Source organism: Numenius arquata, chromosome 4, assembly GCF_964106895.1.
Source record: "Numenius arquata chromosome 4, bNumArq3.hap1.1, whole genome shotgun sequence".
Taxonomy (NCBI): Eukaryota; Metazoa; Chordata; class Aves; order Charadriiformes; family Scolopacidae; genus Numenius; species Numenius arquata.
The window spans coordinates 692,657-705,345 of NC_133579.1; positions in this window are offsets into that span (position 1 = coordinate 692,657).

Sequence of the window (12,689 nt, forward strand, 5' to 3'; positions counted from 1 at the left end):
GAACCTAGTTCTAAAGAGTTATTTGCACAAGGCCTTTATCTGAGTGACATGAGGGGGAGGATATTCTTCATAATCAACAACCATTCAAGGGAAAATTGCTCTTGGGAAGAAAAGGTAGCTCATCAGCAGCTCGCTTATCAACTCCACAGGCAGATCCTTGCGTGCAGAAGCTTCTCTATCAATGAACCCAGATAAGATGCTTGGGAAGAATCCAGTCCCTAACCCAGAGTAGATGCCTGTGGTGGAAAAACAAAACCTACTCAATCAAATTCACTCTGCAATTAAACACCATGCGAATAAAGATGATGGTCGAAAACAACTTCTGATGAGATAAGTGGAAGCATTGGATCAACATTCAGGGTTCTTCATTTCCTATTCAGGTACTTCAGGGTTTTCTTTTCCTATTGTTTATACATTTATTATTTTATCTTTAAGAAAAAGAAATAGCCAGTAACATCTGACTGCAATGTTCAATTGGAAATAAGTCATATCTGCTATTTAGAATTTTATCTCTGGGCATTATAAAAAGCAGAAGGGAAGATCCAGCCAAGAGTCACTACAGCAGAAACCTCAAAGTAAAGCAATAATTATTTGTGACCAATGGTATCAAAAGATGCATGCAGATCATATAGACACGCTATAAATTGATCAAGCTAGACTGTCACAGTGGCCCGTAGTGTCCTTATAATATATAAATTTTAGAAAAGAAACCTTACATTCATTTTTGTTTGGAGTAGTCACCTGAATGCTAGCAACCATACATTATCAGGTCCATATCTGTATCAGAAAACAGAGGGATAAATAAAAGTTCCCAGAGCATGAATAGATAACATCAAAATCTTCGTACCGTAGGTAACCATGGAGCAGGTGAAATTATATATAACCAGTTACTAATATAAGACACTAGCTTTCTGAAAACACATTTAATCACAAATTATTTGAGTCTTCTTTCCCGAGCGGGAGGTTAACACTCCTCAATACTGTACAAATAGATCCATTTTGCAGATGCTACGACAAAGTATCTGGAGTTCCCAAAAATTTATACAGAAACTGTTTTAAAAAAAAAGACAAGAGTATGTAAATCTGCCACTTGGAAAATCTTCCTACTCCTAGTAAGGCCACTCACATCTGATCCTCTCATCCGAGGTACGTCAGTGTTCTGCAATGAAAACTTGCAGGACGCCACAGGTTGAGTACATCCAAGCTAATAGGACTATTTGTAAATTTTGACTACTGCTAGAATTTTGAAATTTTTAAAATGCTGAATTCAGAAAGAAGAATTTTCTGCTACCTACACTCAATTTCTTGCAGAATTGTATGTATCTGCTGTGGGAGAAAAAGATCCCAAGCACAGATGTCATTTTGTCACTGGCAGAAAAAAATAATCCAGTTCTAATGTACTCCTGGAACACTGTTGGGAAAAATAGTTGTGGTCCCCCTTCTCCAGGGGAGTCTAGAACCCCACTACCTGTATTCAGCCCTTCAAGAGAAACCAAAATCACTTTCCCACTAATATGACAACAATAAGTGAAATCAGTGAGCTGAGCATGAATAGAGAAGATTTAAATTATTATTATTTCTTGCCTGAAATACAAAAGTGATTGTTTGATTTTGTTGTTGTTGTTTTGGTTTGGTTTGGTTTGGTTTTGTTTTTGTTTTTGTTTTTTTTTTCCCAGAACTGAATCAGCAATCAGATTGTAGTGCCTGGACTGGGAAGTTTGTACAAGACTAATGCCAATCCAAAACAAATTCAGCAATCAGGACAGCCTTTCCAAGGTTACTCAGCTTTATTTGAAACCAGCTGTTCCAACCCCCCCTCTCCCAGGTGCAAGCAAACTGCCCACCCTGCCTCCAGAAAGACAGCTTGTCCTGGCCAACAGAGGTAATGAGGAGACATTTCCTCCCCAGAGGCCGCTATAGTACCAGCCTGTCCGTGGAAGTTCGTGGAGATGCACCTTGTTGCCTTGTGCCTCTCGTGGTCACCCTCAGGTCATCCAGGGTTCTGGCTTTTTAAGGCTGCAGATTTTGCAGGAGGAGTGGTTAGAACTGAAAGAAAAGAATCTCAGCAGATCTAACACTTAGGTTAAATCTATTTTGTCCACTTTTTTATAGTTGAGTGGAGACGCAAGGGAGATACAACAAGGTCTTGCTATTAATACACGCTGTTTATAGAGGTACTGTCCTGGGAGGAAAGTGCAAACCCAGGGGGTCACTACAAATCCGTCTTTGAAGGTCACTCAGATTCAAACATTCACCCTCAATTAATATCCACTAACCTGAAGAAAAGTTCGTTCTTTCCATTTAGCTGTTATTTGCCATTTACCACCTTGGAGATGATGATGTACACTGGGCACGTCCTGAGAAATTATCATCTGCACATGGGGATATTTGTGGTTGGAGTTAGACCTAAACTGTAGAAACCTAGGTGTGGGGTCTGCCTGTGAGTTACGCATCCGAGATCCCCACAGAAGCCATGGAGACCTCGTCAATACAGTTAGAGAAATCTGGAGAATCATGGAGATGTGTAATCTCAAATGCCTATTTTATTTCTGAATAGTTCTCCAAATCCTGTTGGCTTGCTAGGCCTCTTTTGACTCTAATGAGAGCTTATCCATCTAGGTCATATATCGGTAACAACCTTTAGGCACTTGTGAGTTCCCTTCCTTCTCTTAAGTACAGGTACAGTGTCATCCCCACTGTGTCAAGACATTGTAGACAGCTTTGAAGTGCTGTTCCAGAATGGCAAAAGCCTCCTGTAGGAGATCTAAAAGTGGGATTCACCATCTGATTGTAGATCTCTCAATTTATGGTCTCCAGCTCCTTGCCTGAACACAGGTCTCTGGTGCCATTTAGTATATTCGGGACTGTTTGAGATATTTGCATGACACTTACACAGCACTGTGGTAGATGTTCAAGTTTCCATTTTTGGCTGAGTCCTTACAACAAGCCACTCTTCCACAACACTCATTCCCACTCAGAACCTGGGGACACACATGTTCTCTAACACACATGTATTATATTCCATGCACAGAGTTTAACAATGATATTTTACACAATAACACACCTGGGGTTAATGAGTGTCTGTGAGAACTGGCTTTCAGCTGCGATGGGCTGTGACCGTGACCGGTCACTTCGTTTCAGGGCTCTGGAGACAACCCATAGCCCTCCCTGAACCATCCAGACTGGAGTAAGGACACATAAGGGGTGGGATGCTCAGGTTAGATGAGGACCATACCTCACTAGCTCCTTACCACCAAAAAGTAAATAATTTAAGTGTCTAATAGGTACCAAAGACCTCTTCCACTGTAACCCTTATTTTCAAAATTACCATTTTGTCCGTTTCTTTTATTCTGTTTTAGCAATCAAGGAAGCCACACCCAGTACAAAATATTCAAACAATTCTGAGGTGCTATTAATTATTTTTTATCATTCTCAGATGTACTTTTGTCCTGGGTAGTTTATATCTTTTTACCACAGTTGGACTTTGCACACCGTCAGTGCACAGTGATATCTGTATGTTACTGCTGTGTTTTGGGAGACATCTGAACATGTCGTTTTACCTGGTAGCTGTGTGAGACGGCTGAGGCAGAAGATATCTAGGGTTTGGGTTTTTTTCTTTTTTTTCCTTTTGGGTTAGACATTTGCAAACATTTTTTCAAAGCCTGATTAAAACATTCCATTTTCCAATTGGCCCGAGGGTAATGCATGGGTGAGTGTGTCTGCACTTAATGCTTCTTCCCCTAGAAATCCTGCAGATTCCCACAGATGTGAAATGAAGTCTATCGTCAGAGTCTACTTTTCAGATTTCCATTGTGAGCAAAGATTTTTAACAAGAACTAGATTACAGCTGTGGAAGCAACACAGCAAATAAAGTTTGCTTCAGGCTATTTGTTAATTAGTTACCGTGAGAACTTAAGGGCAGTTTACTAGAGCTATTTTGAAAGGGTCCAGGATGTCTGTAGTCATCTAGTAGGAAAGAAGGATCAAACATCAGAATTTAATGCAATTAAATTACACAGTTACACTTATCTTGAGAAATGGTTAGAAAGTACTACAGAACTTTATAGACTTCTCAGCTTGTGGCTGTGTTCTGGCAGTGGCATTCGAACTCAAAGCCTTGTGTGGTTTTGACAGTATCACCATCTGTTTGTTCCGGGAACTGGTAAAACGGGTTGGAGAGGATTCAGAAGAATATTTCTTCTTTACCAGTTTGCTTAAAACATCCTGCATGAAGTGGGTTGATTTGAAAGTTAGGTGTCCCGTTTTCCCTCTGTGCAGCTGGCTGGCTGGTGGGCATGTCTGACCATGGACAAAAGTCCTGTACAAAAGTACATGTTCTGTACAAAAGTACATCTGAGAATGATAAAAAATAATTAATAGCACCTCAGAATTGTTTGAATATTTTGTACTGGGTGTGGCTTCCTTGATTGCTAAAACAGAATAAAAGAAACGGACAAAATGGTAATTTTACAGTGGAAGAGGCCTTTGATGCTTTTAGACAAATTGTTTACTGTTCAGAAGCCCTGATGGTGGCAGATGCTCTTAGAGGTGCCTGTTTCCTCCGTGTCACCACAGGTCACTTTCCAGGCACCCGGCTCCTTCACCAACCACTAGCCCGTTTTATAGAACTAAAAGCCTGTGGGACCAGTGTCTGCCATGGTCCCACCTTCATTACTCCTCATGTTCCCAGGGTTTCCAGGCCCACACGTGACCAGCAGGCATGTGGCAGACTGTGCTTCCAAAGTGAATTAATGAAAGAAAAGATTGCCCCGAACTAGAAGAAAAGATATCTGAGAATTTAGAATATTTCTGTGGACTTGCATTTCAATATCCTCACCAACTTTGATACAGAGTACCCATGATTCCTATTCACCAGTAAAAAGATTGTGTTCATCCTCAATTAACTTATTTGATAAAGAAAACAAAACATTAGCTTTATGGACTGTAGAACCAGACATATCTTCAGTTAAGTTAGACAAAGTTCATGGAAGGAACCATCTCACATAGTTCTTACCACAGTTTCAATATTTACCATCAAACGCATACGTAAGTTTTAGCTATTGGGAACTAGTTATCTCACAACAAGAACAGGTATTATTAGTCTGAGACTAATAGGTCACAAGTAAAAATGTCACACGGCACATCCATAATTGCTGAAAGTTTGGAATAAACTTGAGAGGAAAAGATTTGATTGTAAAAAACCACAGGTGGGACCACAGAAGCCACAGCTACTTGTTTGGATACTGGTATGTGGCCTAGGAATGGAGTTTATGCTTCTGTTTGAGATCAAGCATCTTAAAATCATTTCATCCTGTTAAATTGCAACGCGGAAAAAAAGAAACCTGTTTCCAACCAACTTCACGTGTACAATACAATGCAAAAATTCTCTTCAGAGTCTGCTGGTGTATTCTCAAGCACAGCAAAACTATGCAGTAACAACAGACCCAAAAATAGCTTTGCAAAATCAGCAGCATCCTTCTCCTGGCAGCATTAAACAAAAGCATAAATCCAGCGCCTTGGTGCGAAAGTGCCTATGTCTCCCTCTTCCTGAATAAAGTACCTAATTGAAACAACGTGCCCAGGATGTTCTGCAAAATTTGTCCCATTCAAATGACATTATTAAAAGTCTTAACAAGTAACTTGACACAGAATAAGCTAACCTCTGACAGGAAGGGGAGCTGAAAAAATGTTTTCTCTGTAAGCTGTTCTCCCCAGCCTTTTTAAGTTGTGCTTCTAGAATAGAATCCCTTGGAGGCATCTGCTACTGGTCACGTTGGGGGAATCAGGAATGGAATGAATGGAACACTGGTCTAACTGAGGATGATAACACCTGTGCTGCATGGAAACCCTTTGATAAAAAAGGATTTTACATATCACTGGCATTTAATGTCCTCCTGTCTGTGGGAGTGTGTGATTGTCCCTCAAAACCATTTTATCCAGCTTACATAAGTTCAGATGCATAAAACTATCCCTTTTTTCCTTGTTGGCAAGAATTTGAAACTCCTACTCTGGGAGCTAGTGTATTCTATGAAGCCATTCTTTTCCTGCTTTTGTAGCTCCCAGGACAGCTTTTTTCCCCAGACAAAGTCACACATCTAAGTTTCTGTTGTATGGGAATCACTTCTCTTCTGACGCAGCGGTGCCAGCGCACAGCCCGGTGTCGGGCTCGGCACCGCCTGTCGCAACGGAGACAGAGGTTAAACAAGGAGGTTTATTCAGTTCTGTTGGGGAAGAAACACGTCCATTAACAACTCAGAGGTTTAAAGCAGTCAAAAGGCCCATTTCAAGAATAAGAGTGTCAGTTTTCACAATATTGAACTCGGCAGGTACACAGAGAGTGTCACCAGCGCGACGCGATGGCCAAGTGCAGGGGCTGCTTCCTTCAAGTCTCCTGAAGTAGTTCAGGCTTCAGACCCTTTGAAAATATTGCAGATGCGGCAGAATTGACACAACTGAACCTGGCGAACTGAGAGCAGTTCAGTAAAGCCAGGCTGTCCTCCAGGGAACAAGTGTCCCAGGGTGCAAGTGCCATTGTAGGAACTTATTTCAGGAACAAAACAAGCCGGGCTGCATTCATCTACACTCAATTCTAAGGCTGGGAGTGGAGGACTAGGAGTCAATCACCACCTTCCCTGTGAATCAAAAGCTGTATTTCAATCTGCCAGGCTCTTAAAAACGTTTTTTTTTTGGCAAATGAATTATAGGCCAATGGGCAACTTTTGCTTCAAGCTTAAATGAAATTCCTTTTAGAGCAGATGCAAAAAGCAAAATAGTAACCACCTTAGCAAACCTCGGCTGCGAAGCTGAATGATCGGACAAACAGAGCAGATGAAAGAAAAATTAGGAGGAGATTGGAGAAAAAGGGAAAGGAGAAACAGAGGGTTAGAACAAAGGTTATAGGGAGGGAAGAGGGTGGAAAAAGAAGGGGGGATGGAAAAGAGGGATTTAGGACTAGGAGGATCCTCAGTGATGCTCTGTATGTTTCACATTAAATTCTTAGTTACCCATTTTGACAGGCATGCTGATAATCATACTGACCGCTGAATATTCTATTTACTGACCAAGAAATAATATCAGGCAGAAAGTTGTTTATTTGTAGCAGGTAGATTTTTTTTCCCATTTTAAAAAAAAGAAATCAATCCGTGTTTTGAACCACATTTCACATTAGCACTGGTCAATCTGGAATTTACTGCGAAGAATCTCAGTGTAAGCAGCAATCAGCACTTCTTCAAAAATCCTGAATGTCAAGAAGCTTTTCAGGAAGTTATATAACTATTCAGATTTTCAAATTTAATTGTGCAGCACCATTGTTTCTTTTTTTTTTTTTTTTTGCCATAGTTTCCCCAGCCAGTTCTCACTTCCCCTCCCTTCCTGTGCTCCCTGGAGCCTTTTTGATCTGTATTTTGAAATATTGTGAAAGCACGTAAAGCCTACCCCAAAGTCTTCACTTGCCCTTCTCTTTCTGTGGCTTACTCACCTCCACATGTGTTACTGCCTCCCTTCCACTTCCTAATCCCCTCACATCATATGAGAAGTATTTCCTATTTTCTTGTCAAATCACCAACTGCATGGGTTCACACTCCACATGGTCTTGTTAGGGGTGTGCACATGTGACTGACAGAGACACCCCATCATTAACTGATGCGGTTGCTGTGTGGTCCAAGCTCAGTTTCTCGGTGAATCGGGGCCAAGATAACCATACTCCCACAGATCAGAGGGCTGTCATTTGTTAATACCAGAAAAAATGTCTGAGGCTATTTTACTTGTATATACATTTTAAGAGAGCTCTGTAAATGTGGTATGTAAATTATCTCAGGTTAGACTTTGAAAAGTGATTCACACAACTAGGGTCAAAGTTTCAGACGAACTCTCTTCCCTTTAAAATATTTGAATAAAACTTTTAGTGACGATGATGTCTTCTGAAAATATATCCATGTCGTTAGGTGGTTAAACTGGAACTCTTTGGTGCTGAGCTCTTTTGGAAATCTATTCCAAAAACATGGCTGTATTGTCACTGTTGCCCTTCCTTGTTTTATTTTTTATCATGTTGCCAGTGAATAGCATCGTTATCACTCTACTCCTACCAGAGCATTTTTATATTTGCTACATTTTGATTAGAATACATTTGGCCTAATTAGAAATGTGAAATCAGGATGGATGATAGCACCCCTAGAACCACACTTCAAACACTGTTACAGGCATTTCAGGAAGGGGTCAGGGAAATAAACTACAGCTCATTAGCCTGAGGCTATGAGTGATCTACCAACCATACAGAAAATTGGCAGCCCTTCTGTCTTTTGTCCTCAAGGACCCTGTGTATTAAACTAATTGTTAAATATAGCAAACAGACTGGCAGTCCAGTCAGACTATTTTTTGCACATGTAAAATAATGGGGTTATTTGGATTTCATTGAAATGCTATCCATATATGTTTCACAAATGTGCAAGCACTTACATGCTTCATAGAAAATCTTCAATATTGGCCTGAGATTTTAAGGGAGCCACTGTAGTGTAAAGTGCCTAGTTAGAGAAAAAAAATATATATCTTATTTACAAGGGAGAAATAAGTTAAAATGCATATAGAAAAACTGTTTTGATGGCTAATTTTTAGTAAGTTTGGAGTTGTTTTGTTATATGACAACATTCTTAAAGAGCATACTTAAATGTTTGGAATAGGAGTGAAAAATCTTATTGTGTTCATTATTCTATGCTACACTTTTCTTATCCATATACATACATGTATAAAGACTGTGACATGTTTCTCACTTCCGAAATTATAGTTTTTGAAGTTAAAAGCTTTAGTGATGGTCAAAAATTGCTGAGTGAGATTTGTTCAATATTAACTGATATTATTCCTTACTATTCTCATTAAAAATTGGTGATGCAGCACAATGACTTTGTTGGCGACAATGAAAATGATTTCATTCTGTTTCCTGATTGGAATTTTTAGATTATACCAACCCACTCTCCACATCCTTTTGGAGATATAATATAAAATTACCATAACAAAGGAGAACGTTATATGCACAGAGAATAGTGCTATAAGAAGAAATTGAAAACAGCGTATAAAACAATCTGTGACTGGAGAAGAATGGGAGGTGGGGGAATGAGGGAAATAGGGGAATTAATTTTATCTAACTTTACTTATAGAAAAGATAGGCCAACAGTCTAATTTAGTTGTTTATTATCCTCCATCTCCTAACCAAAAGAGTTGCTTCACTTTAAAAATTTTCCCTGCTATGGTTTACATGACAAGTGAGTGGGTTTTTTTCTTAATTACTGAATGCAGTTGTTTGTACCTTGTTAGCATCAAAAAAATCCATGTGAAATAGAAAATGCTGATAGCTTCTGTGCATAGATTTAGGAAGAGCTATTCTCTGCAGGAGACCGTTACAAACCCCCAGTCAGAGTTAGCCCCAAAATCCTAGAATCAGTAGCTTCTTAGGGATATTTCTTATATCAAGGAGTATTTTCGATGTTGTATAACTTAGGATAGGTAACTTGAATTATTTACATTTCTTTTAGACATGTATAGGCTTTCTAAAAATCAGATCATAAATATTTGAGCACAAATTCTTACTTCCCCCCCTCTAAGTTAGACTTTTATATACTAGATTTTATGACAAAAAAAAAAAAAAAAAGTTGACTTTGAGTTATAATAAATGGAAGAATTGCTAATGTTTTTTTTTAAAAAAAAAGTTTTAGAAATGCAAATTGAAAACAATGCCAGAGCTTATATGTTTGGAGCACAGAGAAAAGAGATTGCAGGATTTAACAAGTCTCCATTCATTTGCATCATAGCGCTGAGGAAACGAGCTGATATTGGTAGGATTAGTCACCTGCTTAAAGCTAAGCACACACTTTCCTGGGTCAAGCACGCAATGATCAGAGCTGGTAGGACTGAACTTTTGTTACTTCCTTTGTCATCCTTTTCCTCCCACCGAGCAAATGCAACTTTAAGCCCTCAGTAGCTGTTTCCAGTGCCTGTCAAAGACTGGCTTCCATTCCCAAGGGATACTGGTTGCTTCGACATACATGCCATATCCAGGGGTCACATGCCGAAGGGTGGTGCCGTACATCTGACAGGGTTCCAAACAGCTACATCACGGCTGCAACCAAATCAAAGGCAAACTTTTGCTGCCCTCAATAACTGAAGAATTTGGATTTAAATAAAATCAGTTGGCAAATAGCAGCGAGAGAGGTTGCTGTCACATTCTCTTCCATCCTTACTTGTGTTAGAAGTTTATCTTTAATGTATTTTCCTTTTTATTTTTAATGGGAAAAACACATCCATATGATGGAGATGATGAGATACAGTTGTGGTATGAGTTGTGAATAATCTAATTCAAGTTATGAATTATCTTAATTTAAATCTTTCCAAGTTTATGATACAAAGAAAACTGGATTATTGCTTTAAGGTCAGAATTCTTTTTAATTGCTCTTAGAAAAATTACAACAAAGAGTTCATTATGTTTGGGTTTTTTTTTTTCTCAATATCATGTATTCTCAAACTGAAGCTGGCATTAACAAATAGACAACCTAAGTAATCGTACAACTACGAACTGGTATCCCAAATATTTATCTAGACTTCTTGGTTTCTTCTAATTTAGTATATGACAAGGTGTTCTGAGAAAACACATAAAGCAGCTGGTGAAAGGAAAGCTATCAAATGTAGGGTCTATTATTTCCAAATTCACAATCTTTCTACACAATACTGACAAACCTAGAGCATGGCTTAATGTCAGGTGGGTTTGAAAAATTCTGTTACACATTATCTAACTATTACTCGCACTCAAATAAACAGAGAGTGCACACAACAATAAATGAAATAGAAAATGGCATTTTTAAAGAGTAGAAACAGTCTTCCAAGACCAATGTAATTTTTGCCATGAGCTATGATCATATAGGCAAATTCTGCATTCCTTTCCTTAATGCAGACAAGGTTTCTTAGGTCCAGAGCCACCAAAGTATTTAAATTCCCTTGATCAGCTAGGACCATCAAAAGGAAAAGATAACATAGCCAGATTCCTCTGACATGATGTTTTAATCCAAGTCAAGACTTATGGGGGCTTGTAAAGTAATATTAAGCAACCTAAGCTATATTGAGTAAACCCAAAAGCCAAGAAAATGGCCCAGAAATCCTACATTCCAGAGTACAAAGATCTAAATCTTCCACAGACTATTTGAGTTGTAGACTGTATTGTCTTCAATAGATTTTATACCGGCATTAAGACAGAAATACAGTAAAAAGTCATTGGACGTCTTCACTATACATACAGATGTTTTTTCTTAAATGAAAGTCCTCCAAAAGTTTAAAGGAATTGTATTTTACGTGTCTTCCTCCCTTCCTTCCTTTTCCAGTATCATGAAGCAGAACACCTGCAGGCTCTACCTTGTGCCCTGCAAAAGCTTTTTGTCTTTCATGAAGCAGCCCTGGACCTTCCGTGAGCACTGCAATGCATCAAACAAGATATGTTAACACCACCCCTCTCTGTGAGGTTAACTCTGCAAATTCAAGGCAAGACAATGTTGGTTTGTGGGTTTTTTTTAAATTGAAAGAGGTATACAAGGACTCTGTATATGCAGAAACAAATCAGAGTAAAAGCATGCCATTTTCCCAATAACGTAAGTGGAAATAATGTTACAGGAGGTCTTAGCCTGTTACAATGGACCATTTAAATCACCAGACAGTTGTATAAAATGCACACATTAGGGTGATGTTTTCATTTATACCAATTTAAAAGCAGAATAACAGCACTGAAATTTGTTGAATAAATATTGTAACTAAGAGAAGTTTAAAGTGCATCCTCCATATTAAATCTCATAAACCTGTTGCAAACTCTTTAGTTCAGAATTCTTTCCCTTGTATCACTTTAGACAGTGAAGAAAAGGTTTAGCAAAGCTACCAAGTAGTTTGCTTCTCATTTTATCTATTTCCCTCCCTGAGTGCAATAGAAACAATTAACCAGATTTTGATTAACTGCTTGAAAAATCACCAGCTGTTTTTTCTCAGTCACTTAAGGCTTTCTTTCTTGACCTAGATTTAACAAGCAATGCAGACAATAGCAAGGTTTTTCCCCAGGAAAACTGAACCTGTAATATGTTTATGATGGTGGCAAAAGTGTGTATATGGAAATGCGGATTTAAAGTGATTGCCCATTTCCCCATATCTCCCCCACCTTTTTTTTTTTTTTTACTACAGTAAGACCAACTTAATTATCAAGAAAATAGGAAGATATCAGTGTGGTTTGAATCAGCTGAGAAACACAGAGGCTTCTCCGCAGACCTGTAAATTCATCTCAACTTCACCCTCCAGCAAGTCTGTTTTTCCCAGCCTCACCATCCTGCCAACAGAACCTCGCAGGAGTTCTCATTTCCATGGTCCTAAGCTGATGTATGTGAGTCAATGTATATGTGTATGATGTGAAACTTAGACATTTTCCACACTACAGATCGTAATACTACATATCAGCGGACGGCAGCATCGCATACTATGTGGGCAGTTGACTGGCAATGGACTTAAATGGTGACTGAGAAGGGATCCCCAATCTAATTTTCACATTAATATTAAGATTTTCATTGAGGGCCAATACACAGCCCACTTCACCCCTTCTCTCTTCTTCCCTATGTCCATGCTATAGATTATTTAAATCACATGCATAAATATTTAATGCAGGCGTCCCATCATTT